The sequence below is a fragment of the Magallana gigas genome, chromosome 1 (genome assembly GCF_963853765.1).
Source record: "Magallana gigas chromosome 1, xbMagGiga1.1, whole genome shotgun sequence".
Lineage (NCBI taxonomy): Eukaryota > Metazoa > Mollusca > Bivalvia > Ostreida > Ostreidae > Magallana > Magallana gigas.
In genome coordinates, this window is record NC_088853.1 from 75,737,210 (window position 1) to 75,763,867 (window position 26,658).

The window sequence follows — 26,658 nt, forward strand, 5'->3', positions numbered from 1 at the left end:
CATGCAAGAAAAATCTGTCTACCAAATTATATTTCAATACGTGCAACGTCTGTGAAGATGTACGGATACTGCAAACCAATTGAAATGTTTCTTCGTCCAAGGGGTATATAACTCTGTCGAAAAACAAACTTAATTAAGGTGGAATAACACATCGTCACAAAATGGCTGACCGCTGATCGAAACGACATTTCGTTTTATGAAAACGATTTTATGGACTAAAACATGTTGCTTACTCTATAGCCCAGTGGATAAAGTGTTGGACTTATGATCCGTACATCCGGAGTTCGAATCCGCAGGGCCTTTTGTTGTTACTTACTGGAATAATTATTTAAGATATTCATTTTTTACACCCTAACTGCAAATTGCTCACTTATTTGACATTTGTACAGCTTATATATCACTATATCTTTCATTATCAAAATATTTCCTGTTAATTTGAGGGACTTTTTCCAGATGCGTTATTCCACCTTAATCAAATCCATAATCGAATTTGACGTAGATATTATTATCGTAAATCTGTATACCAAATTTTATTTCAATATGCGCAACCGCTGCAAAGAAAAGGAACGGAAACTGTTGGGTGACCAACCGACCGAGAAACAGATAGACAGCAGCAAAGCAATACATGTATGCCATTCTTTCTTCAAAAGGGGGGGGGGTATAATGATAATCCCCCTCCCAGTTGTTGTGCAATATATTAATTTGAAAATTGCACCAATTTCTTGTTTATTTTAATAATTTTCTAATTTTTCATACACAATATTATAAACCATAATAATGAACATCAAAGGAATAGCAATGTTCATTCTCATTTTAGTGAATTGAGTGACATTTCTGTTAATTTTCAATTAACTTGCTGATGTTCTGATATGAACCTGAAGAACAGACTTCTTTCATGTTGCTATTCATTTCAATATCTCCTGACAATGATATTATACTGCATAATAGAGGAAACAAATTAAATAAAACTAATTGTACTTTATTAAGAAAACTTAAAAACTTGATTGTGAATTACACACAATAAGAAAAAAACCCATTTGTTATAGTTTGCATATCAATCATATTAGATAAGAAACAGCGATTACTACACTGAAAAAAAAGTACACTCAGTATATCAATTGTAATCGAGTTGAATGTTGATACAACTCTTTTGCGAGTTTGTGAACAATAAACAAAACAATAATGATATTTTTCCAAAGTTCATAGTGGTATAATATCAACTGAATATAAAAAAAGAACTGCGCAAGTCACTGAACAAATTTGATACTTGTTACATCAGTTGCAGTGCAGTTGAATGTTTATGCAACTCTTTTGCAAGTCTGTCAACAATAAACAAATGATACTCTTCCAAGTTTATATTGGTATAAAATCAATTGAAAAAAAAAAGAACTGTGCAAGTCACTGAACAAATTTGATACTTGTTACAGCAGTTGCAGTGCAGTTGAATGTTTATGCAACTCTTTTGCAAGTTTGTCAACAAAAAACAAATGATACTCTTCCAAGTTTATATTGGTATAAAATCAATTGAATAAAAAAAAAGAACTGTGCAAGTCACTAAACAAATTTGATACTTGTTACAGCAGTTGCAGTGCAGTTGAATGTTTATGCAACTGTTTCGTAAGTTTGTCAACAATAAACAAAACAATAATGATACTCTTCCAAGTGCATACTCGCCATACTAGTATAAAATCGATCAAATAAAAAAAGAACTGTGCAAGTCACTGAACAAATTTGATACTTGTTACAGCAGTTGCAGTGGAGTTGAATGTTTATGCAACTCTTTTGCAGGTTAATTGTTTGATAGTGTTATTTATCATGTGAAACTTGATGTCAGCTGGAATTATTTCAAAGAATTTGAGGAGAAGCTCAGTTTGGTCATTGCTGGAAGGAAGTGTGAAACCCCTTGAAGTGAACAGCTTTTCAATCTTAGGCTTAAATATTGCTACTTTCTGGGGAGGTTGTTAGAATCTTCTACTTCAATCATAACAGTAGCACGTATGTAGTTATTGCAAGCGCTCTCCCCATAGTTTCTCCCGCAGTTTTTGCAATTCATGCATTGGATGGATTCAGCTGGAGCAAGTTTCGTGTTATTGCATGAAGTAGTGGGACACGCTAGGTATGGATCGACATCGAACACTGCGGTGATGGTTCCACTCTTGAAATCAGAAATGGGGGCGTTACCCCAATTTCCATTATTGTCCACATCATCATCTTCATCGTCAGACACCAGCAGAAGAGTTTCATCATATGCAAGTTTCTATAATTTAATAAAAGTAGTGAGAAATATTAAATTTCCTGATGATTACTGTTACTTATATTTACTGGTATGTTATATTACCTTTTCTTTCTATGCATCCTCATCAGATTACATTTCGAAGTTTCAGATTAAACAAGGCGCCTAGGGGCCACATTGGTCACTTCAGCACACATGACCCACTAACATGAGTGATTGAAGTAGGTTTATGTCGTCAAACACAAAAAATTCAAGTAGGTAAATAATGTCTTATTCTAAAGTATTAGAACAATATTGCAGAATACACTGTTTTGGCAATTTTCTAAACCAATTTTTGGGCTTTAGTGATGTTACAGTGATCATTATTTTAATAACTGAAAATAAAATTTTATGAGGAATCTTTTATTAGAATATCACTTCATGACAGAGAATTTCTTCCAAGATTTCATTTTACGAAACATGGTAAATTTGTAATTGTAATTAAAAAACTATACTATTGACTATATGTGTACAACAATATAATTTTATTTTACAAAACTTGGTACATTTGTAATTGTATTTAAAAACTATACCTATATGTGCAACAACGAACCTCACATTGGGATGATCTTGTAGTGGTAAGGCGTTTCTGCTCATTAAACAAACGGACCCTGCACTTTGTAATGGTCACACATTCTCCCTTTTGTAGTGTATTCACCATCTTGTCCCACACTGCAACTGTTGCGTGACTGTCTGTATCTTTCAACATGACCTCTTGGAAATCTACCTCGTTTTGTTCTACCCTTTTCTTGCTTGCTGGTGACAGCTGTATGAAAATTAGAATACATAATTATAGAAAATGAAAGAATTTTTAACAAGTACTTTTTATTTTATGCTTTAATGATTCATATTTATGTGATGATTAAAATAGATCAATTTAAATTCTAAATAATATATTTCACTCATTTAATATCAGAGTACCTTAACAACTTTTCCCTTTACGGTAAGCAGCGTTTTTACAGGTGAAGCAAGTGCATTCTTTAAGGTCATTGTTTGTCCAGCAAGGGTTGGAGCATGAAGCCTGATCTCATCAGGAATAGTAAATGGTCTGCAAATGCCTACATCTGTTTTGCTTGTAACAGCTATAAAATTTTGCTTCATAAGAATGTTCATCAGAACTACAGCCATTCCCTTAATAAATTTGTTTTGTTTCTGTACATCATAGATTGTTACTGATATCGCTGCGGTTTCATCAGCAATAATTGCATAGAATTTATCTTTGTATTGTGAATTTTCTGCTTTTTCAATGTCACTGACTTCAAGCACTACCCCTCGCACTGAAGGGGATGGTGGCAGAATGAGATCTTTCACTTCTTTGTCTTTAATATCTTTTATTTTCAGCATCTGCAATTTTCACAATATTGCATCATAATTACATATCATACATTTTGCAACTAATTCTTTGTGAATATAAATGAAATGTGAAGCTTACTTGCAGTAAGAGGACAACTGATCTTACATGTAACAGTCACAAAGCATTTTGGCCTCGCTCTAGAGTCAAACCCCAGGAGACATGATATTTACAATTTTGGTAAAGGGCTTTTGTACAGAAGAATATTTTCATTACCATTGTTGCCCTGCCCCTAGGACCCTTATGGGACAATAGTTATGAAATTTACATTTTTTGTTCCTCTAACACCTAAGATGCATTTAACAAACTTTAAAAAGAATTAAGCAGTTAGTTTTAAAGAAGAAGTTAAAAATGTTCAATTGTTAACACACGACAGACATATTATATCAATTGCAATTGGTCATCTGAGTGACTCAGGTGACTTAAATATTAGACAATCATTTGTACATGTATTCATATTTTGAAAAAATGATTTGTCAAATCATCATCTGATTTATGATATAAAATAGTAATTTCAATTTCCAAGTAAATTCAAACTGTTGTGTTGAATTATCAATACTGTTCAGTGTTCATTTAGTGCTGCTTGTAGCCATTTCTGCTTTTAATATAGACTAAGAATATATACCAAACAATGCCCTAATATTGTCACGTTATGAAATAATGTAAATTTCTATGTTATTTGAAAAGAAATTCAGCACGCTCACACGAGTTATAAAGAGTTAAAATTCTGGTATTGGTGATTTAAGATAGGTCTAGTAACATCTTTAAATTCTATATAATTATGCATGTTTCAAAATTGAACTGGGATAAATTAATTAAATGTCTGTTTTTTATTGAGAAGTTTTCAGCACGCAGGGGGACAACTTGCCAATAGACACACGTGCAAATACAGGCTAACAGCATTGAAGTTAAAGATTAATTATTCTGTTAAAGAACAAAGTCTTGTATACTCTTCCAAAGCTTTGACAGGGGGTGTAACTTTCTGATAATTAAATGCCAGCAAATATAAACCTGACAATTTTTTGATTCTGCTTAAGGCAACATAAGCCATTCCATTTTCAAACACATTGTTACCAATTGAAATGACTGCTTGTGATAAAGATGCACCCTGGACTTTATGGATTGTAGTTGCCCATGCTTGAATGAGAGGAAATTGCTCCCTAACAAGTATTCTTCCATTGTAATAAAATTCTTGACACAAGGGCTCAATAGCTATTGCATTATTATGTTCAACCCTTTTAAGAATACCTCCAATATGTGGGTCATCAAATTTAACATATATTAAGTTAACTTCTCCTGTCATTTCTTGGTGCATTTCTATTGACTCTACAAACCCAAGAGCTCCATTTACTAGTCCTTTTGATGTATATATATATTTTATTAACATAACCCTTGTCCCAATGGATATTTGTAACTGGCATGGTAACCCACCTGCATTTCTATCATCTACAGGGATATCATCATTAGAAAGAAGCCCCTTTTTTTCTATGTCATCTTGAGAAAAATAATGTTTAGCTTTGACCTCAATGCATTCTCGGCTTAACAACACTTGCATCTTGTTGTTATGTTGTTGAACTTCTTTAAGTGTGGGAAATAAATGAAGAAGGGAAGAAATATCTCTTTGTGGGGGCTTAAATAACCTCGACTGTAGAATTTTGAGATCATCTTCATTCAGTAAGCCAACTCTAGCTCTATTTAATACTGCAGCATATGTAACATTTTCAGATTGCCGTACATTTTCTTTGAGAATAAAAAGCTTAAAATTTGACCATAGAATTGCATTTTCAAAGGCATATTTGCCTTTAACAGGTTTCAATTGAAGGAAATCCCCTATGACATTTACATTTCCGAATGGTTTATCATTATCTTTAATTGAAGTTAGCCTTCTATGAATGTATTCAAGAGTTTGTGCACTAACCATTGAAATTTCATCAATGATCAGTGTATGAACATATGAATAAGTGGATCTTAATTTCTTCAAACTTTTCCCAGATAATTCATGAAATTTGGGTTCATTTCCATGTTGCACTAGTAAATATAGTGCACTATGGATTGTAATTCCCAAGATATTTCTAGCTGCTGTTCCAGTTGAAGCACATACCATTACTGGAGATTTTCCACAAACAATTGAGCAACAGCAGTTTAACCAGTCAATAATCAGTCTTGTGAGGTAACTTTTTCCAACTCCTGCCCCAACACTAATAAACATGCAAAGTTGCTGAGAATTATCTTTGTTTTTATAATGATTAAAAATGTAATGCATATCAGTTTTTTGACACCTTGTTAACCTTGCTATTCTGCTTTTTATCTCGTCAAAAGATATAGATGATGTACTAATTTCATTGATGTGCAGCTCATCACTATTTTCACAACTAAGTTCATTTCCTACTTCTCTACTCAAATGAACATCAACATCATCCAAGTTATGAGGGTGTGATACTGATAATGAGGGATCTTCCAAAAGACAGTCATCATCAACATATAGATGTTCAGAAGTAGATGGGGCAATAAAAGCCTCCATCTCTTTTACAGAACACCGAATAAATCGAACTGCATTTTCAATTTCATCTACTCTTAAAAGTCTAATTGCATGTTCTGTCTTTTAGCAATAAATGCATCTCTTGCTGTGCTATATGTTGAGGTTTGATTTTTTTGTGTAAGTTCTTCATTTTGATGGGGTAAAAAGCACATCAAGAGACTGTAAAAGTAATCATCAGATGACCATGGCAACTTTGGGAGGCGAATTATCAAAAATTTTAATCTCTTTCGCATTATGACATGTTGAAACGGAGGCCTTAATCTTATACGTGGTTGCCTACTTGAAGAAGCGACAGATATATCAACATCTTTGTCTGCACACTTAACATACCATTGCGAAAATTCAAATAAACATAGATTGAATAGTTCAATTGGACGTGCATGATAATAATCTATCATATTGTTGTAAAATATATCTGTACTTGTATTATCTAGTTCCTCTCGTTCTTGTTTTGATTTAAGTACGCGGAACCTCTTTTCTGGTGGTTTTGTATTTAGTGTCAAAACTGACCTTGAGGAAATTATCAAATTCAAATCTGGGAGAAGCCTATAAGCTGCTTCTTGTGCACTTAATTTTCTTGACTTTAAAACACAATATCCAATTTTTAGCATTCTAGAAGACTGAGACGAAGCAGGCATTTGATTCAAGTTGTTAATGACTTTTGACAATTCAAATTTTAAATTTTCAGGCTCTGCTTCACATAAGTAAGCACATACATAATAAGCAGCAGATTCACAACTACCTATCACTTGTATGTCCATGTTTGCTTGCCAATGATTCAAAATAACTGGGTTAAAAGCATTTATATAACAATCATCTGTAGTGCGTTCAGTTTCATAAAACTTGCCTTTGATAATGTTTGACTGTAAATCTACATTACTCAAAATGCATGTTTCCTTCATTTCTCTAAATGGAAAACCAAAGCGACAGCGGCCAGTTTTTCTCAAACAGTAGTCAGAATGACGATAAGTTTGAAATTTTGAAGCAAACTGACTTGTGCTGTGTTTTGTGCTTATAACATCATTGATATACCTTACAAGCTTTTTGTGGTCACTAAATATTTCTGAAAAATTTTCAATCCAAAAGAAGATATGAAAATGTGGGCTTCCGCGAATTTGGAATTCTACACGCACGAAGTAATCAACTACTTTTCCTAAAGGCATTAAGGGTCCGAGAATAACATCTTTCAGTAGGATCCCAAACCGCCCTTGAAAATGAAGTGCTGTCAAAACTGGGTCATTTTTCACCAACTGTAAACAGTTTGTCATGTTACATGCTTTTTCGTAGCTACAACAGTCCAGGGACATTATTAGATCGGGCCAATGCATGTCATTAGCTGATAACGTCACAAATAAGCTAGGAGGTCCCAGACATTTAAACATTGCCAATAAATTTAATACCTTTCATGAATTTCATAAACATGTAAGAGTTCTGCAACAAGTCAGGATTACTTGAAATGTTATTTACATCTGATGCTGTTAGCAATCCAGTGCTTTTTCTCATTCTCATGTGAATACTGACAGCATTTAATAATCTCTCTTTTTCGTAATAGTTCACTGCATGCAGTAAATAGGAAATATCTTTTCTAAATCTACCATCTTTATAATACATTCTACACTTAAAATATTTGGAAGGAGTTAATCTTGCAGGTCTCTCATGACCAAATCCATTAACACCTTGTGGAAGTAGTAGGGGGGTGGTGATACTAGCACACATCAACTCCACCCACTGTACTATATAATACTACAGTGGGTGGAGTTGATGTGTCGAAGGCTCTGCATAATAATTATGCAGAGCCTTCGAGCCTTTTGATTTACATTAGTACTATATACTATATAATACTACAGTGGGTGGAGTTGATGTGTCGAAGGCTCTGCAGGCTCTGCATAATTATGTAAAATAATACCTATGCAATATGTAAATTAACTCAAAAGGCTTGAAATGTCATCCACCTACTGTACTATATAATACCTATGCAATATGTAAATTAACTAAAAGGCTTGAAATGTCATCCGCCTACTGTACTATATAATACCTACGAAATATGTAAATTAAGTCAAAAGGCTTGAAGTGTCGATTAGCATACTGTACTATATAATGTCTACGAAGTATGTGAATTAAGTCAAAGGCTTGATTGCTCTGCATAATCAACCTCGCCTATTGTAATATATAACATCTACGAAAAATGTAAATAAGGTCAAAAGGCTCAAGATCTAACTCCACCCCATATGATAATATGCAAAAGGCTTAAAAAAAAACCAAAAATATATATAATTAACAACAATTACAAATGTACATAAAATGATTGTATAATTGCATCATAAAAATGTCTATTGCAACATGCCTGATGTATATAAAAATAACAACAAAAAATATATAATACTACAGTGGGTGGAGTTGATGTGTCGAAGGCTCTGCATAATAATTATGCAGAGCCTTCGAGCCTTTTGATTTACATTAGTACTATATACTATATAATACTACAGTGGGTGGAGTTGATGTGTCGAAGGCTCTGCAGGCTCTGCATAATTATGTAAAATAATACCTATGCAATATGTAAATTAACTCAAAAGGCTTGAAATGTCATCCACCTACTGTACTATATAATACCTATGCAATATGTAAATTAACTAAAAGGCTTGAAATGTCATCCGCCTACTGTACTATATAATACCTACGAAATATATAATTAACAACAATTACAAATGTACATAAAATGATTGTATAATTGCATCATAAAAATGTCTATTGCAACATGCCTCATGTATACAAAAATAACAACAAAAAATAAAATAAGAGCATTAATCACTATTAATCACAAATGTATATCAAATGATTATTTATAATGCTGGAATAAAAACATAAACTCACTATCAACTGTATCATAAACAAAAAAAAAAAGTTTCCATGCCTCATGTATGTAAAAAAATAAAAATACATAAAATCACTATCAATCACAAATGTACATCAAATGATTATTTATAATACTGAAATGAAAATGAAAAATTCAACAAAATTTTACAATATTACATAAAATGATTGTTTGCAGCATTGAAACAAAAATGAAAATAAGCAAAACTAATATACATGTATTAGCGGAACTTAAATATAATTTTGATAAGAATTCATACAATTAATAAACTACGAAAAGAAGTCACTCCACTATCTGTAACAACATGCTGATTCAGGTCCTTACACCTTAATGGTGTAATTTCAATCGCCACAACTTGTACTGAACAGTCTCGGAGATCCAAGAGTCCATCGCCGTCGAAGCGATCAAAGTAAAGGATGGGGATGTCATCAATACAGCCCCTGTACCATCCTCCACCATTCCACATGCATTTTCCAGCACTATCACAAATAGAGTCCAAAGGCTTGCCATGCATGCGAGCAAACAGCATGATGATAAGAATGAAAGAAACGGTACACATGTTCATGTTTGCCATTTTCTTTTCACTTCGGCGTGTTCCTTCGCATTTAATGAATTTCGAGCCCGATTTTATTGTTTCAATTTAAATGAGATATAATGGGATATATATATATTTATTTATATAAAACAGCCTGTTTGTGTTCAATTCCATTTAATTTTACGATTTTATATATATTTTGAACTTAATAACTTGATATGTTTTGTTTACTTCTTTATTAATAAGTTCTTAATTTGCAATCTTTCAATCTTATATTTAGCTTTAATTAAAAATTTAATGCTGAAATATTGTTTATCAGACAGTACTGTTTTCAAGGACGAGTCAATGGTCGAGAAGTTATTATATACATTAAAACTTTATTGTGTAAAAATATCTATCATATCAAATTTTCATCAGTTGTATATATAAAAAGTTCGAAGTCTGACATTACCATAATATTATAATATATAAAAAAAAAAAAAAAAAAACAGAGGCAAAGGTTACGAACAACAGGGTAATTGGCAATACACATCCTTACATACGTTGAGTAATCAAAATCAAGAGTCATAAAATTTGCAAGACTAAAGCTGTTTACTTCTTTACAAGACAATAGTTGTTTGCTATATTTTGAACTTTTCAACTATAATTTATATATCATATGCTGAGTAATCAAAATCAAGAGTCACAAAATTTGCAAGACTAAAGCTGTTTACTTCTTTACAAGAAATAGTTGTTTGCTATATTTTGAACTTTTCAACCGAAATTTATTATTGAAAGGGTTATTAGAGAGTGTATATATATATGAAAAAGTTCAAACACTGACGACGCATCTAAAAGCAGTCATGGCTTCGAATGCAAGAGCGGTCTTCTCACAGCAAATTGATGATGATGGTGAAACACCTATGTTTGTCATAGAGAAAAATGATTCTCTAAGAATTAGAAAAGGACAGTACTCTATCAAGATGAGCTATTATAACCGGAAAGTTTACTTCCACATTCAAAGTAAGTTATAAACCTTATTAAATAAACCTCTGTTTTATATGGTAATTTATCCAGAAAACGTAAACTAAAATATTCATGATTTTTAAATTATTTGGTATTTTTGATACTACTCTTTGTTTTTATTTATTTATTTATTATTTTTGTTATAATTTTTTAAAGTATTGATATGTTACCATGTAAAACTTTTACGTTTACCTGTTATATCATTAATATATCCATTATTAAATTAAGATTAGATTAAAGTGATTTTACGTTCCTGATGATACTTTAATGTAAAATTTTAACATTTTTCTTTTCTGTTTCTTCCTGACAGACAATGCAAAAGGAACATCGACTTCCATTCCCGAGGAGGTCATGCTAGCAATGGCAGGTTTGGGGGAAGAGATTACAGCAGTGCGAGACTTTGTAAAAAGTCTACAACCCCCGAGTCCACCAATGGTAAGTTTTCTTGAAATTTGTCTTTATGTTTAGACGATGAGATACATGTATATAACCGTTTAAATAATTCATACAGCTGATATACATGAATGTCGGATAGGTAAAATTCCACAAGTGTTATTATTTTTTTAATATAGCTCAGAATCACCCTTCCCAAAAAAAGGAAGGTAACAATTGTTGAATCAGACGATAACGAAGATGGGGGAGCTTTTTAAGATTCATGACCATCTTGGCTGTAGATAGAAATCATTTATTCAGGAAATGTGTTAATCAAGAATATTAATACTCGATCCAAGAAGCGGAAGAAGTTACCCTATTTTTAATTATTTTAACAAGATCCAATCTTTGCGGCATTCCTGCGTGGTGGAATTACAGAATGTGGCGGTCAAACTTAAGTCATCAGCAGATGTTCTTCTAGAAGGAATTGACAAAAAAATAAGTGAAGTTGAAGTAGGCGAACAACAATTAGAAATAATCAAAAATCGTATGGCCGACATACGTTCCATCCACTCATTGCGACCTTCCTCCGTGGTGGAATTACTTAATGAGACAGTTAAACTTACGTCGTCAGCAGATGTTCTTCTGGAAGGAATCGATAGAAAAAAGAAAGAACTTAATGCAGATAAACAACAATTAGAAATAATAACAAATCGTATGGTTGACATTTATCACTGTCTATGTATCATGAAATGATCACCTTAAGGTAAGGTCAAAATTAAAATGTTTGTTTGCAGTTGACTATCCTACCCATTAAAATATATGCGACAAACCTTTTAACCTATTATTTGTGATTCAATAGGAAGCAGTAAAGTAATATTGTTATAAAATTGAAAAACTATCCATTCATTCTAAAAATTACAGGTTGACAATTGCAAACAATTTTTTTTAATTTTTGACCTAATGTTTTGTAGCGTACTTCCGACTTGATCGAGTATTCATTACTTTACCCATTTTATGTGCTCATATAATTGTATACTGTATTAAGATTTATCAATTAATTTGTGTATTATTTTGATTTTAAATTATGGAAAACTAATTGCCAACATATTTAATCCTTTCACGATAGCAAAGTCAAAATATTAAGATATGTTAACACAGTATTGATAAATCTTAGGCAAATTATTATACGTGTATACTCTCTTGATAAAAACTCTTCCATTTTATACTTTATATATTGCCTACTGTTTTCATTTAGTAAACGTTAATGACTCTGCAACGAAAAACGTGATAATTGGAGAGCTATTGTAAACAATATCATGCTTTATTCCATTACTCATTTAATCCAATTAAACAAATTTCTGCATATTAAGAATATTGACTTTGATTGTTACTTTCCCAGATACGGAATTGTTAGTTGTATCCTTAATTATTTATTTCCAATTAAGCGATTTTGCTTAACTATTTATTGTAAATCAAAGTAAAATAAATTGTTGGAACGAAGGTTTTATGTTTATTTCAAATACAGAACACTGATTTGTATCAAACGTCTCTATCTTAATTACATGTTTACATTCATATGCTAATAAATTTAATCAAAATACATATTGTACAGTTTATTCATCGATTTGAGTTTTGGTCGCATAGTGTCCATATGAATATCCCTCAATGCCGTTAGGCTCCAACCACCATCGTTTATCGTCAAACGGTGACAGAGAAATTTTGTTGATGTTCTTTAAATACAGGTTATGATTTTCACTTCGAATAGAGTTCATTGAATGTCTATTCAATTTACTGTTCATTAGACAGTTTACGTAGTTTTGATAAGTTAATTCTTTTTTGACTACCGATTTGGAAATTCCTTTAGCTTTCTTCACTTGCGTTTTTTTCTCATCGTAAACAATGAATGAATACATTTTTGGTCGTAAACCAACAAATCCAAGAATTGGATGAGATGCCGTTTCATCTTTCATCTTTCCAACAACTTTCTTGTGTTTTTCACTGAACAGAGGATGATCTCTCGGATAGTTTGACGTGTCAAACAAATCCATATGCTTGTTTATCTCCTCGTACATGTCTTCAACTTCAAATCTACAAAATTAAATAAGGTGAAGAACAATGATCGTCTGAATTAGTTAACAGACTTTATCACAAGAAATAACTATACCTACCTATAAAATAGAGAGTCAGTGTCCGTCATCAGTAACTTTGCATTTTCTCTATACTGTTTTTTGACAAAGCCATAATGGAATTCATACATGAAAAGCTTGGAAAGATCCAATATGCTCATCCCAGTGTAGATTGGTTTGTTCAGTAAAAGCTTGACCTTTTTGTTTTTCACTCCCACAAGATCGCTATTGAAGATGGTAAAACTCTCAAAACTTGGTTTACTAACCAATCTCTGCAGTCCCTTTTTTGTATGAACTAAGTTAAAGTTCAATCTATTTCTGATATTTTCCATGGTTTTTCTGTAATGATAAACGAAAATAAACATATCTTACTGTATAGTGTCAGAAAACTATGATCATATGACAATCTGTACATAGATAATTTTGAAAATGCTTACCCAAAAACTATATTGTTGTAAGACTTGTAAAGAGAGACTTCAAATTCATTCTGAGCTTGCTGCCTCATCTTCGTGTTGTATTCTATGTAGGGTTTTAACCAGTTTTCCTGTTCAAAGCTTATTACTCTATGCATATCTTTCAGAATAAGTCCTTGTTGAAGATAGAATTGTAAGTTTCTGTAGTGAACAACGTATTTGTGCTTTGTTCGAAGTGTAGGAACAAGTTTTCTCGAGATCTCACCCTCGATTTTCTGTTTATGAAAAATCTTATACAGTTCTTGGCAGTAAGGAGATAGATCTTCAATTTTGATAGATAACGATTCCGGTGCTAATGTAGATCATTATGTACATCATGCAAATGACTTGGATATTCAAGTGTGACCTCTAAGATATATCCATTTTTCGCATTTTTATCTACATTCATAATGTCAAGCTCTGATATTTCATTCGCACTCAGCCATTTAAAATCCCTAACAGGGAGGGACTCAATCATAGCTCCACCATATAAGTTGTTCATATCAAAATATCCAAGGTAAACATTTGGTTTGCTTGGATTATAATTCTGCTCAATATAGGGGTTGTTAGCTTCAGCGAAACGTGATGTTATCATTGCCACACCACCACGCACACCCTTTTCAATCATCAGATATTGCTCTATGTCAGTAAGTAATTCTAACTCCACACCAGTCATTTTTAAACATGCACTCCAGCACATACCAGCGAGGGTGTAATACTGTGCAGGATCTAAATCAAAACTTTTCATGGAAATATCTCTGAATCTTTCAAAAACATCCGCTAAAAGTAATACATCACAAAGTATATATAGATCATGATATTCCCCCATTGTTTGGATATTCATCTCTCTCCAAACTTCTTTCGCATGCTCATACTCTTCATCTGATATGTGACATTTGCGTATAGTATTGTAGAATTCATGTTTGGGGGGTAATTTATTGACTAAAAACTTTGAACTGTCTGTAATGAATGAGTATGGATAAATTCCCTTTCTTAATAAAAGATTTTTACAAGAATCGGAGGGTAAATGTTCATTGAATTGTTGAAAATGTTGTACACCGCTAGATTTCAAATTCTTCACCAACACATCCAAAGATGTTGTAAGAAATTGAAAAGAGTCTATAAACCTTAATTTTGAAATTGTAAAAGAGACGTATCGTTCATTAGTATTGGCGATGACATTAATACGTTTTTTCTTGAATTTTCCAAGTCGTTGCATGATAAGATGAGCGTCAAATCCTCTAAGATTGTGTAAAATAACAGGTATAAACTCTACCTGCTTAAATTGTAAATTACAATTCCGATGCGCAGCACCAAAAAAATCACCTGTAATATGATCATGATTTCTTACTTTGTCATGCTTCTTAATAAATTCCAACCCACACAGATGACAATGTGTTGCTCTTTGAAATAAATTTTCTATATTACCGTTGATTTGCATAGGTTCTATAATATGTAACAAATTGAGAATTCTTTCCTCTTCTTCGAGTAATCGAACCATGAACGTCTCTACGATGTCCTCCCCTCGATATACAGTAGGCGGTTTAGTATATCTCTTATCAGTAGAAACTATATGATAAGCAAAGCCACAAGGTTTGAATTCAGAAATATTACTGGTGTGTGAAGAGTTTGGATCTAGGTCACATGATTGAATGGGTTTGACATATGTTTCGAAATCAGCGTAAATGACAAATGGCACACGAAGTTGTTTCGCAATATCAGTAAATTTTAATACGTCATTTTCTCCAGGCGTTGGCATCTCTATTTTCTGTAAACCGAGTGACATGCAAAAGTCAACATGTTTATTCAAAATTTCTCTCCTCACAAATCCATGCAAACAATAAGGACAATAGTGATGTGAATGGCGTGAATTCCCACCTTCTGTTCGGAAGAGAAATCGATTGAGATTTTTGATTAAGCAGTAATGGAAAATGTCTTTATTCCTTAGATAAAGCAAATCGACATGAATTTTTTTTTTTGATTTGGTAATACGCATTGGAAATATTTCCTTATCTTCATATCCAAATACATTTACGGAAATATCATTTTGATTTTCAAATTTTGTTATCTGCTGTACCCGAACTGGATATTGGATTCCACGCATGTTTACTTTATGAGTATATGCATAGTAATGACTGACTCTCGACGGGTTTCGCTTAGCAGGATAAAGTTTTGCTAAAACTGAGTACAGGAAACATTTTTGATCTGTATTTCTTATGTTTACCAACGATTTGCTGCTTCGCAGTTCGTTTGGCTCTCTTATATAAGTTCCACCCTTTAATGGCGAGTAAACAACGTAGCATAATTCCACGTAAATTACTTTGGAAAAAATCCAGTCTGAGCCTTTCATGATGAATTCTTCTTTAGATGTGAACATCTTTTGGAAAGATTCATTGATATTGTGAAAGTTAAATTCTTCTGAGGTTAAATGTCTATAAACGATAGTGCGAAAATGAGGTAAGGCCTTTTCCACCTGACCTTCCCTTTCCCTGGTAAATTCCACTCTCGTTACAAGATACCACTTTAATCCTTTTTTTGTAGGCGAGTGTGAAACAATTAATTCTTTGATTTTATCTTTAATATTAGAATAAAACACAAGAAGATCAAATTTTTCCATTTGTCGTGGTTTAATCTTGATAGAAGTTACTTGATCATTGATTGATTGCGTGATTTCATGTTCACGATCCTCGGACTCTTCTTCCCGTAATTCCTCAGAAGTTCCAGCTTCACTTGTTTTTTCTGATGAAGATACATTCGTTGACGTACTGGTTCTAGTTGATGATGAGGAATGATGGCTACCTCCAATTTGGACATTGGATGCAGTCTCATGATAACGACGATAGTGAGTTTTAAAATTATCCTTTCTGTTGAAATGATGATCGCAAATAGGACAAACGATTTTTTGCTGCTTTGACCTATAATGTCTGTTTAAATCTGACTTGCGTTTGTAACTTTTTTTGCAATCCGTGCAGTGGAATCTCTTATCACTTTGCTCCATGCCTATTCATTTATATTTTAACCATTTTTTTCTGTATGTTTTTCTTCTGCTTGCAGATACCTTCCGACGATTGACGATGCTTGTCGGCGTGCTACGTACTGCTAATTTTATGACGCTGTCATCGGATTTATCTCTGTATGCTTCAGTAGTTTGTAACGCTTCACTTTGATTAACTCCTGCTTTCCCATTAAGAGTGTCATGGTGTACCGACTCTAAAACTTCCTCTGTGTCAGCATTTTGCAAGTTATTATACGTTCTTTTATTGAAATTTTGGTCAACACTTTTATCTCCACATTCCGTATCAGGTTGTGACTTTTCTTTGTTGTATAAATCTGTTTCTAAGTTAATGTTGTTCGGGTCACTGATGCTTTTCTTCTCTTCAAAATCTCCATCTATTTTAGAAGGGTTTGTCTTGCACCGATTATTCATGATCAATGCGATCCTCCAGTAATTTCTGATATTTTTCTTTCGGAACTAGAACGACCTCTTTTGCCATTGTTTAATAGATACCTATTCACTGCTGATATTAAAGTTGGTATAAGAGCTTGAATACGTATCAAGATCTGTTTTTTAACACGTTTGGCTTTTTTTCTTTCTATTAATTTTCGTAACAGTAGTTTGTGTTTTTTCAGTTTTTCTTCCTCGTCTTTAGTTAGAGAACAAACACCCTGAAGAATGTTGTATACGACTTCTATCAAAATGTCAAATTGTCCGTTGTCAATGGTGTGAAGTAATTGTAGTCGCTGACTCCTATGTGTTGATGCTAGCAATCTTAGAAAATCCAAATGGTCTTTCAGAAATGAGGACATAATTCTACATTGGTAAGTATAATATTGTTTCCTGTTCTGGAAAAATGTTAGAAGACAGTCGGTATCTCTCTGATGTGCCAGGATAGAGTGTCACACATAAGTAAGAATATGGAAGTTCGGTCGCCTTCTTATAAGCATCCATGAAATACTTTGATTGGTTAGGAAAAATCTGACTACCTAAAGTTCTGACTTGTCGCTCATCACGTGGATTCTTAAATAGTATTATATAATGCGCATTTAAAGATATGGTTCTCATATACTTTCCGGGAGGAAAAATATTTTGCAGTAGGAATATCACAGTTATACCCATGTGATGTGAATAAGTTGTAAACAAGTTCATTTACTCTACATTATTTGTTCCTTGACCCATGACATCGTCCAATACCAGTAATATGCTTCCATGTTCATTGGAAAATCTTTCTAAAATATTTTTATCTGGAATTCCCTGGTGAAAGGTAATGGAATTAACTACTGTCTCCATTTGCTCAAATAATGGCTGCCAAATTCCGAAAACATATAGTATATGCTTAATATCCGATTCAAATAGTTCCAGGTGTTTCAGCAGAGAAAATACAAATGTGGATTTTCCTGCATGCGATTGTCACAATTATGTTGCTGTTAGCTTTAAATTTAGTCACGATTTCATGTTCATTATCAGCCATCCTTCAAAGAAATCCAGTAATGAAATGAATACGAAGAAGGAAAATGCTCTGTATTTATTTATTAAAAAGTGTGTATATGTATATATCATACATGATTTGTTAAGCATAATGAAAATGTGCGAGTAATAAATTTAAGTACAAATGCATCATTGATTTCACAAACAGGTGATAAGAAATTCAAAAACTCTTGAAATGAAACATCTCGAACTCTAAGGAAAAGATACAAAATAGAATAATGTCCACATACTAAAGAATTGGAACATTGAATGTCGATATGATTAACGTATATTTTGTCATTTACTAGTATTTTATGAAATTCAATAAGACTTTTATCACTCAGGTTTCCTAGACTGTCAAATATTTCCACATTATTCCCATCATTGTAAACAGCTAACCAATGTTCTCCCTCATGACCGGATGGCTTTGTATTTACTATTAATCCTCTTTGTGCTTCTAACTTCTGTATTTTATCTGCTGAATAAACACCAATTATCGTGTCTTTCATCAGTGGATCACATGCTATCATACATTTTAGTTGCACACTGCTGAGAGCCGACATCACTTCACGAGGTTATTATATCTCTGGCTTGGTTAATTTCGAAAAGAGCGGTGTATTGCCCCCACACAATAGCCGTTACTGTCTATGGTAGAGCTACTCCAAACTGTGCTTCTAGACGTACATTACCCTGTTTAAGTAATGTTAAATACTCTCCTTGTTCGAACGTAGGCTCTAAATCAAAACAGAATATTACATTACCACCCTCTGCAAATTGTTTTCTATTTATAGCATTTCCTCCATCAAAGAGCCATTTTCCCGCATTGTCAAATAAATTCACGAAGGCTGAGACTATGCTATCTCCATTGACGCTGTCAAATGTAAGCTTTATGGGTGTATTACCTACTGGAATTCCATCGCTATACAAAGCGATTTGGTTTATGTTGTAGTGTTGAAAATTGAATGGATTTTTGGTAAAATCTCCTGCCACTGCTTGTGAGGATACAAAAGCAACATAGAGTCTGTCTGGTCTGGTACCTGAAAACATATTTTCGATGGAGATGTTCAGCAGCCCCTTCGCAAGACTATACATTTTCACTGTGCTTTTTTTGAATGGATATTTGGCTGTGGTGGTTTCCAACATCTTGGCATGACTAAGTATCACAGCTGGATTAATTTTGCATTTACAAACTCGTAAAATAACTTCCACTAACTTAATAATGTAATTTTTCCCGTCAGCGCTATTCGAAAGAAGACAAAATTCAGGTCTCGTGCGGTAGAATTTGAGGGAGATACCAACTTGATTTAAAATATATATATCCATCTGAAATAGTTCATGCATGATTGGTCCTTCCAGGTCGAGGGTCTTGCTTCCCTTGATAAGCAGGGCTCGTTTTAACAATCCTCCATTTTTTCCTGATTTGGCATTGACGTCATCAAATTCACCCGAGTTATCAATCTCCCATAATTGTGAAGTCAGCTGAGAAGATTTTGCATCACCCCCATAATTTATGAGAGTATTCAGCATACTAAGGTATGGATAATGCGCTCCTGAGCTATTGATTGGCTTGTTCTGCATCGATACATCCACCTGACTGAAAAGTGATGATAAAAGCAAGTTCACTGGGCCAATTACGTCACCATCTTCAAGCACTGTGTCTCCATTCATGACTTTTAGCTTAACATAAAGTCTACTTCTTTTAAGATCGATGTAGTCCATTCCATTTTGTGCGGATAGTTGAAATTCTATTGGTGAACTATCTGAGATTTGTGATATCGGGCGAACATCTTGGAAGTAAATGTTTTCTACTGCAGTCTGGGTGGGTGGTAAATCAAATAAAGAAAGCTGACTAGGCATAGCTTCTCTAAAACTTTCACTGGATAAAATCGACATGTTTCAATATAATCCAAAAACGTCTGATTTTAGTTTTACAATCTTATTTCTTTTGGTTGTAGGTCCGCTCTCTTTCTTGCTCGACTTCTGACTGGTACGCTTCATGACTCGCTTCCCCTTTTCAATAGTTTTCTCCCTCTTAGTTTCACTTTTTGCCTGCTCCACCACCTGCTCAGCTGGTGAGGTAACATTTATTTTTTGCTTTACATCTCGATCAGTAGCCCCTCTTGTGTAGTTGTCTATGGATAGCATATATGGTGAGGTTTTGTTTCGTAATCCACCACCTCGTTGATATCCTTTCATCGTATGATTGGTATAAGGATTTACATCACCATTACCTACCCGCATGTAAAACATTGTCCATTTTTTAGTGTCGGGTACATACAGAGTTTTATTGACATCCATTCTTAAAATGGATATCGTATTAAATGAAGTGTAATCCAAACGTCTGAATTAATGAATGTGGCGGGTAAATGACTGTCATCCCTTAAATACAAATGTAGGTCAGAAAGGTGAGTGACCCTAAGGGGAATGTAGTACGCAGGATAAAATTTGTCATTCCAACCGTAAGATGGATCCGCTTGGATGATTCGAAGCAGAGGTTGTTGATGGCCATTGACGCTTGAAAAATCACACACATTTGAATAAACAAATAATGATTTATGCTGAAATGTCGTTATGGGTTTTGAAGTTAATGCGTCAATGACTGTCTTTTTCGTTGAAGACAGAGTAAAAAACTCGGTTATACCAATTTTCCAAAAGCCTTGTAGATCCAGAGCGTTGTCAAGGTGAATTTTAAAATCGTATGGTTTATTTTCAGGATAATAGTCCCTGCATTCGTCAGACTTGACAAATATATACTTTTCCATTACTTTGAACTTAGATTGACGATGTCAGATTCCTTAACCCACTGGTTAAACTTCTCTGGCCAAGATTCAAATTTAATGAACAATTCTTTCTGTCCTTTCCGTACACGCTTCTTGATTACTTTCTCAATAAGCCATAAGGAATCTTCGCTTTTGTCAACTTTTTGTAGATCGTTTTCGTAAAAGTCTCCTTCAATTAATTCCTCGTTAAAATCTCTGACTTTGTACATTGGTATTCCTTGTAGATGAAATCTTTTGGATACTTTGAAAATTTCTCCCGTAAATTGTTGATTATATCCCCGTCGAAAGATATGTTTTAAATGTGAAAGTCTGACTAAATCGTTAATTTTATATCGATATCGAACGGTTCTTTGTTTTTTTTTCTTTGTGTTCTGTTTTCCACTTCTTTTAATTTTTTTAAGTAAAGTCTGGCCCACACATCAGCCTCGTTTTCCTTTGTAACTTCATTTGGTGATAAACCGTGAAGACTTCTATGTGGTGTTGAATTATAATTTTCTACTACATCTGATAAGACATCTACATATCTATGCGTTCTTTCTTTTTGAAAGTATCGATACAGTCTACCGCGAATTGTACGTATAACTCTTTCTGCAATAGATGCCTTTGAATTTTGATTGGCAAAGAAAATTCTGACTCCTTCATTTTTTAAATAGTTTAGTAGTTGTCGATTCTTAAATTCCCCTCCACGATCACTTCGTAATGTCTGACATTTCACACCAGATTCAAAGACCTGCTTAATAGCATTTAAAACATCTCGAGCAGATTTTTGTTTAAGAACTACAATTCGTAAATATTTAGAAAGTGTGTCTATCAATATTAGAAGAAATCTGATACCGTCATTTTCTTTTGATAGGTTTTGAACGTCCATAAGATCCATACTCCACTGAGCATTGATGCCACTGACACGAATATTAGGAATCTTCAAAGGTCGACGGATCTGTCGCTGTAATGTATACGCATCCTGTTTTCTCAGCCATTTTGAAATAAAATGTTTACTGAATTTAAAGTCTTTGTTTGATTTTAGTGCTTGATAAAGTTTTTCAGGCGTTGTAAATGCCGCAGGATTACGGATGGTATAATAATAAGTTTCAAGATACTGCGTCTTTTCCTTTTCACTCATAATGTGTCAATAATTGCATGATATAGCATCCCTTTCCATTTCTGAATATAGTTTATCCCTCCAAATATCAGTAAGGCAATACATTTTCATGATATCAGCCAAATCTTGTATCTCTGCACGATCACAGTCATGATCTCTCAGCATAGTATGAAAAATATCTTGAATGTTCAGTTTCATATAGGCAAGCTCAAAACTCGTAATTAGTTTAATGTGTGTCGAATCCATCAGACATGGATGTTCCGTTTGAGACGGATGATCTATTTCACAACCATTACATCTTTCCTTAGATATACTATATATATCATCCCAAATAGCGTTGACACAAAGAGAAAAAAACAAATCGTAATATTCATGCTCTACTTCCATCGTTGAAACAGTTTATTCTGTCAGATGTGTAATACGATGTGTTATATACTTGTTTCACATTGTATTGATATTCCAGATGAGTGATTCTTTTTATTATAATCATCGAAAGCAAATGGAATTTCTTCACATGGATTTCTTCAACAGTGAAGAATCGATATGATCCACTGAGTTCTTTAAATACTGCCACTGCATTTTGTTAAGTTGAATTCCATCACCAGTCCATTTTTCATCTCTGAATAGTCGAATATCTAATGTAATGCTACCCTCCAACTGACATATTCTTACGTAAATCTCATCACCGAGTGGATAGCTATCTACATATGGACATCTTGGGGGAGATGCTGTAGAATTCCAACACTTCCACTGAATACAATCGCTTATATTCAACTGCTCTTCGGTTTGGTTTTCTTTCAGAAGTATTGTGTTTACACATAAAAGTATTATAACAACGGTTGAAATTATATAGAGTAAAACAAATTTAAGTTTTTGTTTCTGAAATGTTTTTTTGAATTCATCATCACAATTTGCTTCCAATAAATTAGAAACGACGCTGACAGTTTCCATTTTTATAGAAGAGAGTACTCCCCGTGGTATCTAAAGGTGAAATGATCAAATAAAATGATTTTTTGCTCTATTTATATAGTGATGATTTTGGGGGGGGGGGGGGGGGAATATTATAAATAAAAAAATTGATATTAAAAGCAAATAAACGTGTGACTTAATCTAAATACATGTATTTGATATACGTTAACAAATAGAATGGGTGTAACTTAAGATTTAGCTCGCAGTTCATTGTATATCACATGTCTGTGAACCTTCTGACCTTCTTACATGTATATAGTTACTTTGATGATTAAGGCTTCAATTGACTGTATGTGATTATTTCGGTGAACCAATCATCGACTTAATTTACATATTTGGTAGAGATTATGTTGTATTGTGGGTGGGATTAGCCTTCCATCATTTGACAATTATGTAGAGCCTTCCGTCTGCGCCCTTTGATTTAATTTACATATTTGAGAGCCTTCCAGCCTTTGACATAATTTACATATTTTCTTGCTATTATAAAGTACTGTACTATATAATACTACAGTGAAAGGAGTTGATGTGTCGAAGGCTCTACAGTGGGTGGAGTTGATGTGTGCTGTCTTTCAAACATATAAATTCTTTTGACTCATAATTTTACATATATAGTAGATATTATATAGTACATTGGGTGGAGTTGCAATTATGCAGAGCTTCGAGCCTTTTGACATAATTTTACATAATTATGCAGAGCCTGCAGAGCCTTCGACACATCAACTCCACCCACTGTAGTATTATATAGTATATAGTACTAATGTAAATCAAAAGGCTCGAAGGCTCTGCATAATTATTATGCAGAGCCTTCGACACATCAACTCCACCCACTGTAGTATTATATAGTACAGTGGGTGGAGTTGATGTGTGCTAGTATCACCACCCCCCTACTACTTGTGGAAACAAATGAGGGAATGCCATTTCCTCACCTTTTGGAGTGTCATATGCATTTAATGGAGTAGACCTGCATCTTTTCAATGACAAATGAGGGATATCACTATTCAACAAAGTTTGAATATCAATGTGTGGCATTACATAATCTGATGGAATAACAGCATACTCTTCATAAGTATTATCAATGACAGCTAGTTCATTTTCTATGTTTATACCCTCTGGGATATGGTCAAAATTTAAAGAAATGTTGTCATATATTTGATTATGTGCCTTTAACCACAACAAGGCTTTTAATAGTTTGTCCTTTCTTACTAGGTGAGTTGGTTTTAAAATGTTGTTATTCTCATATGACACGGTGATGACATTTGAATTTTTAAAGGTTTGAGGAAGTACTGAGACTTGATTTTGTAATTCTATTGGAAAATCAATAGCTAGTCCCTTTTCAGCTAATTGTCCACCTGGTAAAATCACCACTGTCATGAACACTTGAATTTTGCAAAGAAGTCTTTTTTCCATGTAAGTTAGGTTTTTGAGATAAAAGGGGATATTTCCTGGATCTAAAGCATTTAGTATACTATTGAATGGAGGCATTTCATTTTTTTTAATATGACTATGACAAAATGAACAAACAATGCTGCTAGCATTTATTTTATAAGCTTGTGTAAGTTGAAAATCATCCTTAAGTCTGTGGACCTGGTCATGATATAAAATTCTATCACAACTTGAACAAACAAAGGAAGGAGTCTGTTTAATTTCTCTGAAAAAAAATTTCCGAAATTGAATTTTTTGACAGATTTGACATTTGTTCAGAACTATTTTCATTTTCTATTGTGTTAACCTCCACACTCTCAGAAACTAGTGTGTAGTTTTCATCAAAGTTTGCATTTAGTACAACAAATCTTGGTGAATTTGCAAGCAAACTGGAATTAACAGATGCAAAATTATTGCAAATTCTTTTATTTTTACGTGTATCTCCCCTTCTGCTTCCTACGTTTACATTCAGCAGAACAGCAATAACTATGTTCCAATAAAGATCTATTCAAATGATTTTTAATTGTTTTTCTTGATCAATCCTTTCTTGCTCTAAAGTTACAGCTGTTGTTAAATTCACATTTTGTATGAAATGTTGCAATATTTTTTCACTTTTAAAATAACTTTCAACAAAAAATTCTTCACTGGTATATTTTTGCTTTACACTAGAACAATTCAATGTACTTTCACTTTGTGAATAATTTTTGTAGGAATTTAATGAAATGGTATCTTCTGTACTGACATTACTTGTACTATAAGTATGTATTGGTGTCTGGTCCATGGTTTCCCCATGACTTCCCACGATTTCGGACTGGTTGTGCTTTAATAATGACGGTCTTTGATGGTTGAACAAAACAGGAGAAATGTTATAAACAGATCCTGTGTATTCACTTGTTAAATATGCCAGTAAAGTATGTATATCAGTAAACTCTAATAAAACAGCAGTTCCAAACGGATTGTGTTGACCAACGATATTTCTGCTCAAACACAAAATAATGCTCAGTTGTTCTGTTAAAGTTAATTGCAATACTCAGCTGTTGGAATGTTGCCAGTAAATGATCTGAAACGTAAAACCCTGTCTCTAAAGCATCCATTAAGTTAGTTGCACCTACATCATGTGCCAGATTATTTTCACCCACAACACCAAATAGAATGTCAGGATGTGTTATAGCATCCAATGCGACCCCATCTACCACAACAGTGTTTGGCATTTCATAGTGTGCAAGATAAACATTATCCCTCTGTCCCAAATCTCTAATTATACTGCCGTAGAGGGCGTCTCCTCGAAATAAAATATTGTCAATATCCGCAGAAGACAAATTGCATGTGAAATCGTAAGAGAAAAACAATGCTAATGCAAAGAATGCTATTGCAGTGCATTGTGAGCCACCATTAACAAATACAGAACTACCTTGATGCAATGATCCCTGTATTGTTCTTAAGAGAGACATTCTAAATAATTTTCTTAAATATTGCTTAGTCTTTTGACAAAAATAAGACTTTTTTTTTAAAATGCACTCCCCTAAAATTGAATTTTCACAAGTTCCTACTTACCGTTGACATCTTGATCTTCACTTCGTCGCAGTTCGCGCCTTTCAGCTCTAGCATGTGCTTCTACTAAGTTCTAGAAATTGTAACGGGTGGTTTCGCTCCCATCACGTGTTCGCACTGAGAGGTTTCGGGCCGAGTGGTTTCGCCCCGTTTTAAAACATAATCATATAATAAAATGTACAGCTATATATGATCTTACAAATAAACGATCAAAGATTAAGCCGTTGTTTGATCAGTTGTAGTTTATACTACGCATTGGGACGAAATTGCTTGTGACAAAACATGAACACGGGGCGAAGCTAGCCGTGACCTCAAATTGAATCCCAATCCCGATCAACATTATACGGTGCCAATCGCAACTTCTCGGGCCTTTTCCGCAGGTTTTTCCGAGGCTGCCGAAAAGGGCCGAGAAGTTGCACGTGCCTTCTGGTGGCATCACATCGTAGCTGGTTGCATCATAACCACCGGGCATGCGCAATCTAAATTTTCCCCAGTGCATCCGCTTTAACCTCGCTTATATATTTTCTGCGTGGACCTCAGGGTCCACGCAATGAACTTACGAAAATGCTTGGGAGATTTAACTTTTATTGTCAGCAAGTACCTGTGTTGGGATTTAATTCTGCACGCTATGACCTTAATCTCATTAAGAAAAGTATTGCAAAGCATCTCTGTCTCCACGAATCTCAAGGAATAACAATCAAGAAAACAACTTGTACACTTGTTTGAGGTACGATTCCTGGACATAACAAACTTCTTAGCACCTGGTACTTCTTACAGTAGCTTTCTAAAAGCATATGGAATACCGGAAGCAAAGGGGTTTTTCCTTATGAATATCTAACAGACTT

The 26,658-nt window shown here is 33.7% G+C and overlaps 1 non-coding gene across 1 annotated transcript; it reads right to left on the reverse strand.

Annotated features, from left to right (window-relative positions):
- Nucleotides 1–965: 965 nt before the first annotated feature.
- LOC105342641 (uncharacterized) lies at nucleotides 966–26,362 on the reverse strand. The gene is made up of 4 exons (XR_010710939.1): nucleotides 25,817–26,362; nucleotides 3,194–3,616; nucleotides 2,826–3,038; nucleotides 966–2,257 (listed from the first exon to the last, which is right to left on the reverse strand). It is a non-coding gene; the product is annotated as an uncharacterized protein (transcript).
- Between the last annotated feature and the right edge of the window lie 296 nt (nucleotides 26,363–26,658).